Source organism: Amborella trichopoda, chromosome 8 (assembly GCF_054954075.1).
Source record: "Amborella trichopoda isolate Santa Cruz 75 chromosome 8, AtrichopodaSantaCruz75HAP2 v2.0, whole genome shotgun sequence".
In the NCBI taxonomy this organism is placed as follows: domain Eukaryota; kingdom Viridiplantae; phylum Streptophyta; class Magnoliopsida; order Amborellales; family Amborellaceae; genus Amborella; species Amborella trichopoda.
The window spans coordinates 28,333,371-28,339,646 of NC_142343.1; the positions used below are offsets into that span (position 1 = coordinate 28,333,371).

Here is a 6,276-nt window from a genome sequence, read left to right on the forward strand (position 1 = left end):
ATCAAGGAAGTGATCGCATCCCAGATGCGAAATCCCACATAAAAAATGGCAAGTGATCGTAATCTATAGTCCAACATTACTTGCAATCAGATGGCCTTGGCCCTACCAACATTGAAGGGCCACAACAAGACACAAATGGGGGTTAAAAGTATCAATTTAGGGATAAAATAGGTTTTTTTTCAAACACAATCAGCAGACAAGACCCTACCAATTGCGTTTGGATTTTCATGATGCCCCAAAAACATATACGGTTTTCCAAAACGGAATGTTTGGACTCCGGACACAGAGATATGCCCCTTGGAAGTTTTGAGGCTACACTATAACAGTGCGCAGCCTCGCTCGCACAAGAAAGAGCCTCTACAGTCAAGCTGCTGCCACACACAAAAGTGCGAGGCTAAAGACTCACCATAAACCACGCGGCCTCAAGGGATATGGGTAGGAGCTGCATGTAAACATATGAGGCTGCGTCCTCATTACAATTCCTGCTACCTCAGATACAATAGGGAAGCCACACTTATGTATGTGAGACCGTGGCCATACAAATAATAATGCATCTTCAAAGAGCAACTGAAAAGCCACACTAATCTAATGTGAGTTTGCAGTCGCATACACATTCGTGCGGCCTCAGGAACAGTGAATTGAAAATAAAACGTTGCATGTGCAGCACGTGCGCATCGCACATTCCACACGTGTGAATCCCTACCACACATGCATAGCACATGGTGTTGGCATGGGGGCGGCTGTCGGTCCATACCACCAGGCGTGCATCGTAGGTCCACTGAGGACCACATGCACTGCACGTGACTTGGTGCTCATTGCATGCGCAAATGCTACACATCAATGTAGGCGTGGTCCACTGCAGATCACCATGGGATCACATGGCTGAGCATGCCCCACATGCACGAGCAGGGCCGCACGGGCGTGGACGCCCATGGTAAGCCTTCGCAGTGGATCACCGAGGGACCAAGGCGGTCACAGTGCGCCCAACCCATGTTTTGGACTGCCCAAGTGTACCGTGAGCAATCCGTTCATGCCTACGCATCCGCAATGCGTCCTCGAACCAGATCTGACCCCCATTGAGGCAACAAACGTCTGAAAATCCCCAAAAGAAGTACGAAGAGGGACAAACAAATCCAGAAAAATCATTTTTTTGTGTTTTCGTGCACCAACGGCATCGGTTATCAGATTCGAAGGCAGATTTCTTGGTAATTTTGTTCTTTTTCAATTATAATGGCATGAAACCGAATTGATTTCTGATATGCATGTTTTGAGCCTTAGTCGTTACTCAGCTACTCTCTCCTACAACTTCATCGTATGGCTCATAAGTTTGATCATTCGATAGTTCGCTCAATCATGTATGTCCCCTTTGTTCTTATCAATAGGTACCACCGTACATTTTCTTTGTTCTCAACACCTTATTGACTTGATCAGCCAATATATGCCAATCTCCCACACGTACTTACCAAACCTTTATTGAGATATTATCTGGTCCTAATGCCTTTTTTATCTTCATCCTCATCAAAGCTTCTTTCACTTCAGATATTCTAATCATACGAATGTAAATATGACCTCCACCCTCATTTATGCCAAAGGTGCCTCGTAGCGCTTTCTTCTCATTGTGTTCATCATTTAACAATTGTTTAAAATAAACTCTCTACCTTTCGATAACCTCATCATCTTTTACCAAGACTTAATGATCATCGTTTTTAATGCATTTAATATGGTCTAGATCCCTATACTTCCTCTCTCTCATTTTTGCCAGTTTGAAAGCATCTTTTCACCTTATCTTGTTTCTAGTTTATTGTATTATTATATGTCCTAAGTTTAGCCTTATTATTTTCTTAGCGTTTTTCGTAGCATTTTCATGTTCTTCTAAGTATTGATCATTTCTATTATAATGGCAAGTTTTATAGTATGATTATTTTTTACTGATGCCCTTCTGAACCTCATCAATCCACCATCAAGTTTCCTTATAAAAAAAAAATATCTATATATTTTGCATATTTGTTACATAAGTATAAAAATATCTATATATTTTGCATATTTGTTACATAAGTATGTGTTTTTTCGTTTTTACACTTAAGTCCCTTCATTTCATCAGATTTTTATTTTTTAAAAAAATACCCTCGAGTTAGGAACTTGAAGTTTATTGTTATGTTTTTGTAAAGACCAGGCTCGGCACTTGAAGCGTTGAAGACACTTATTAATTTTTTTTATTTCGTTCTTTGCTATGGATGGGTTCGAGGCTTGAAGTGAAGTTTGAACCACCTTTTTTAAATAATAACATGTGTTCAGCACTTGAAGTGCCCAACCCACTTGTTTGATTAAAAGCATGGGTTGGGCATTTCAAGTGTTAAATTGTAAGAATACGATGCTCCCACTACACACTTGCTCCTTATGGCAAAACAACTATTTACTATGCTTTTTTTTATCTAAAATTTTGGGATTCACTTAAAAATCACTTGATGGTTATTTAAAAAGAGAAAAGGAAAGAAAATTGGGGGTTGAGTCCTTAAACACTTAGGCCGTTTGGGTACCTGAAAATATATTATAGGGAAATCGATTACTAAGAAATATGACATTTACACTATTTGTGTACGCTTTATTAGTAAGGAAATGAAAAATGTACACTTTATTAGTAAGGAAATGAAAATAGATTACACAATATTTTTCCAAATATCGTGAAATCTATTACACACGGGGAGGGCTGGGAAATCTTTTACGTGCGTAACAGGTAATCTATTGCTTGCGCCCTCCCTTTATTTGCCAATAAAAAATAGTACCATCTTAAAAAACCATTTCCCTTCTCTCTTGCCCACATCCTCTTCTCCCTCTCAAGCTCTTCTTTTCCCTTTCAACTTGGTAAGCCCACCACCTCCCTCTCTCTCTCCTCCTTGTCTCTCTCATATTAAATCATTTGCATCTCACTCTCTCTTTCTACCATAAGATGTGGCCTTTCTCCCTTTAAGCTCTCTATCATATTTTGATGATTTTTTTCCAGCTGGACATCTAGAAAGATAGAGAAGAAGAAGCATCTCCACTTTTTTCATTGGGTATCTTTTTGGTATAGATCAGAGGCAATGAAATCCAAAACCAGTAAGTTCTTAGCTCTCAAAATTTTGGTCTTTTGTAGCCCTAAAACCTTGATTTTTCATTCTTTGTTATTCTCCCTCAAATCTTAACACCAGCTAACAACCCTATTATATTTTGGATCAATAAGCAATATAAGAAATCGAACTTCCAAATTTTCAAGGGTTTTTTTAACTTAGAATTGAAAATGTTTGTTTGTCTCAATTTCATCTTTTCCATTCATATTTATCTCAAAATGTTCCTAAGATATTGATCTACAAAAGCCCTAATGAAGCTTTTTGAATAAGGGGTCTTAGGTTGTTGATCAACTGCTAAAGCCAAATATCACCAAATGAATATCTTTTCATGTTATTGTGCATCATTTGCTGTTTGTGGGTCATGATTGTAATGTATCCATTGATTGCCAACAGCTAAAGCATTTTATGGAAGGTGTGTTATTGCAAATCTATGTAATTTTTTACTTGTTGAATTGTTTTGTTGTGTGTGGGTCATGATTGTGATGTATAAATTAATTACTAAATTGTGTGTGGGTCATGATTGTAAGTAATATTTCTGGTAAAGCGGCTTTTATCTTTTTAATCATGATGTCTTTAAATGTTTCAGTTTGTTTGTACTCCTTGTTAACTTTGCTAAGTTCATCATACACTTTATTCAATCAACTTTTTCAAATGAACCAAATATTGCTATATATAAGACCTGTTATCTTTATGATTGCACGAGAATGGACATACATTTTCGAGGCTTGAATTTTGAGGCGTCATATATGGTTCTTTTGGGAAATTCAGTATTGAGTTCATGGTTATTGTCGTGAGGTTAGTATTATAAGTTGTTTATGCTTGCTCCAGTATGATTTGGTCTTGAATATCATGCAATCTTAAGTATGATTGTGGATGTTTAAAGCTCATTTAATTTTTTTTCTTGTTTGTACTGTTAGCCACTGTAGTCTGGAGCAGAATTTTGAGTTTGTAGTGGTAACTAATTATTTGATGGAAGTGGAAGACAACATATCTTTAGTATTTTGCATATAGTTTCATTTTTTGATTGGAACATGGTGGTTCTGAATTATGAAATTATACATCTTGCTGAATGTTTCTTTTTGTCTATCAGCAGTCTTGGGTGCTGACGATAATGTCCCAATGGGTTTCTTGTGAGCATTCAGGTTTAAGGTAGGAATGACCACGGTAGAACTCGATTCTTTGTGCTCTGCTCTTATTCCTTGGAATGTGATTAGTACTCTATGGACTTTTAGAAGCATTACTCTGTATCCTTCAAACAATGCAATTTGTCGGTTTCCCTTTACCGTAGGAGTAAGGTTATGTTCTTGCCTTGTAGTTTATGACCAAATGTTGAATAAGATTTCTTTTCTCAATAAAAAAGTGGATTTTGGTGCAGGCTTGATTTGGGAAATGACTCAATCTTGGGTAGATATTGAAAATTTACCATCAACTTCTGCTTCGCCTTCTAATTCACCACCTGTTTTTGCTCAATATCAACCCAATTCGTGCACAAGGTTTTCTCTTTGCTTCTATTTGTTGTCTAGAGCTTGTTGACTTCTATATCTTATTATTGCACAGTCAGCGAATTAATGCTTTCTTCAGATTTGTTCATAGTTGAGCTTTATTTATTCAATTCTTGTTTGAAGTTTTAAAAATGTTGCATTTGGAATATGTTTAAAAACAATTATAGGGTGGATGCATTTTTATTTTCATGAATGTCTATAGGACGACATTTTTCGGCCAAGTACTGCCCTCTTATGCCTCCTCCTAGGTCAAACTATTGCTGCTGCCTTCAGTCCATATGGGAAAACTCTTACTTCCACACAGTAAGATTATAATGCTCTTTGCCTACTCTATTATTCATTGATGCCGGACTTACTGATACTGAGTCCATTTATCATCCCCTTGCTTGCAACAGTGACCACACTGTCAAAATAATTGATTGTCAAATTAGAAGCTGCTTAAAGGTCTTTAGTGGTCATCGTAGAACTCCTTGGGTGGTATGTATGATCTGCTATATTAATGGTTTTCTTTAATTTGTCTCGCATAAAACTAGGTCTTTGTTATGAAGAGGTCGTTTAGATTGTAGCACCTTAAAAACTTTGGCTTTTGGCTTTGTCTTGGCATTAGGTAGTGAACCTTATAAGGGGTGTTGTTCTTGCTCGGGCATCCTGATAGCTGTCTAGGTGATTCGCATTGGAAATCACCATGCTTGGCCCAGGCATTTCAATGATTGTAGTTGTTTAAGTTGGCGTGGAACCTGGCCTAGTCCTGAATTGGGACTCAGCCTGGTCCCAATCTGTGTATATCTCTGCAGGGACTCTTATTTGCGTGAGGATACATGTGCGTGTTTGTGTCGGTATGTTGGCTGGAAATGGTGGGGGGAGAAATCCTCTAAGATGTTCAAATTGGTGCTGCATTTGAAGAGTTGAAGAAACCGGTAGCAAACCCACATATACGAGAGGTCTACAAAGCTCTTAAACAAGTCCACGGCCTTGCTCTTCCTGTCTTCATGCAAGCATATAATAAAATGATGGCAGACATAAATATTACTGAGGGATTCTTAGAAATGACTGAAGAAGATCGGGTGTTTTGAATTAACTCGAAGTATTTTCAAGAGGGCGGTGACATGTAAAGTGGAGTGAATTCCACAATTTTTTTATATGGGTTCCTCTCTCTCTCTCTCTCTCTCTCTCTCTCTCTCTCTCTCTCTATTTGATCGAGATGGTTTTTGAACTTAGGAATTTTTGTTATCGAATTGCTATATTTACTCTCTAATACACGTACACATACGTTATCTCTCTCTCTTTTGGTGGATGATGATGAACTTCTCTATCAGTTTCTATATCTATAATAACATTAGTAAATCTTGTTGGAACATGACAATTTTATTTAATGTTCTCATTATCTCTTTAACATGGTGAGGATTAAGATCAATACTTTGCACTCTCTCTATCTTTGGAATGGTGATTATTAATACCTTTATCTCTCTCTCTATCTGTCTCTTTCTCTAGAATGGTGATGATGTTATTATTAGAAACATCTTTTTGGAATGGTTTGATGCTGACTTTAATTCCACAAGATAACTTTTTCTCAAAGTAAAAAATCCACAATTATAGAAACCCCATTTTTAAAACTGGTAAATTCTGTGATATTCTTGAACTCTTAGGACCACACTATCCCAGTAAAC

The 6,276-nt window shown here is 37.4% G+C and overlaps 1 long non-coding RNA gene across 8 annotated transcripts; it reads left to right on the forward strand.

Annotated features, from left to right (window-relative positions):
- Window positions 1–888: 888 nt before the first annotated feature.
- On the forward strand, window positions 889–6,023 carry LOC105420561 (uncharacterized). Of its 8 annotated transcripts, none has more exons than XR_016060817.1 (7): window positions 889–1,205; window positions 3,002–3,096; window positions 4,201–4,256; window positions 4,483–4,600; window positions 4,812–4,912; window positions 5,005–5,086; window positions 5,404–6,023. It is a non-coding gene; the product is annotated as an uncharacterized LOC105420561 (long non-coding RNA). The 8 variants fall into 8 exon arrangements; XR_016060818.1 differs by having other exon boundaries at window positions 890–1,205; window positions 4,198–4,256; XR_016060815.1 differs by having other exon boundaries at window positions 892–1,205; window positions 5,217–6,023.
- The last annotated feature ends 253 nt before the right edge of the window (window positions 6,024–6,276 follow it).